The sequence below is a fragment of the Hetaerina americana genome, unplaced genomic scaffold, assembly GCF_022747635.1.
Source record: "Hetaerina americana unplaced genomic scaffold, ioHetAmer1.1.p SCAF_5, whole genome shotgun sequence".
In the NCBI taxonomy this organism is placed as follows: domain Eukaryota; kingdom Metazoa; phylum Arthropoda; class Insecta; order Odonata; family Calopterygidae; genus Hetaerina; species Hetaerina americana.
In genome coordinates this window covers 66,773,182-66,774,386 of record NW_027287095.1, presented here as the reverse complement: position 1 = coordinate 66,774,386, position 1,205 = coordinate 66,773,182, and positions in this window count along the sequence as shown.

The window sequence follows — 1,205 nt, the reverse complement described above, 5'->3', positions numbered from 1 at the left end:
TCTCACCTGAATCACATTAACCGACTGAGTGAGTGTTTCACTCGTCAGGCGAGAGGTGGCGGGCGATACGGGCCTACGTCCCCGCCCCTCCCCAATCCATTCTCTCGGGTAAGGGAGTCTTTCTTGAGGGTCGGGTTGGATTCGATCGTTCCGATGTTCCTAAGGATTCACAGGTGACAATTTAACACCTTTCAAAATTTCTAATAGATCCACCCCGGCAACTGAGGTCACCATTCTGAGTGAGTTGAGGGCTCACACTGAAGCGTGCTCGGAGAAAGTGCAGGAAGGGGCTGACAATTAGGTAAATAAACTGAGACGGCGAGAGATCATGAAACGGCGGGTATGGTTAAGAGTAAAAATGGGAAATTGCGACGGATTCAGCGGCCGGCCTGAAATTCATTGGTATTTATATTAAAAATAAATAAATAATGAGTTAATTAAGTTTTATTTGAGTATAACCAGCTTTTAAAAATTCCTATTTGCTACGACAGAGCAGCAACAGAAATGCCAAAAACGTTCTTTAAATGTGTCACCTTTGAATAATCGTCAATGTTTTCCTGATATGACTTGATGTTTAATTCTGAGAAATATTTTGTTTGCGCAAGACTTGTAAAAGTATTTCCATTCATAATTAAGCCCAGCTTTATTCCATCTGTTTGCTTATCAAACACTATTCATTACTGTTGCATCCCTAATAACCACTCCTCATACCCATGAGACCTTTAATTATAAAGCAGTGATAAACTTTTTTCTCTTCTGTATCGAGCGAGAATGTGCTAGGGTTACCTGACGGTTTAAGAATTTGAATAAAACTGTGAATTCAAGCCTTAAAATTGATCGTAAATTTAATTGTTGTTTATTGCAATTATGGGATTCAGAGCACATCGAATCATGAAGTGGCAATTGGCATGTACAAATACGGGCAGATAATCATATATCGTACCACTGTAAGACATATATATTAGTCTCTTTTTGACTCAACTGGAAACAAACCAGGTGCATTTCATGAAGGAAAAATGTTTCATTTCCAAGCAAGAATTTCAAAATATACATTTCTGGAATTTTAATAAAACTTTAACATACAAGTGAAGGAAGGGGCGCACTACCTCGCAATAATTATAACCTCCTACGTCGCAATAATTCTAACCGCCTTGGTATTCAGAATTAATCCTCATATGTTGTTTATATCCTCCAATTCCCCTCCA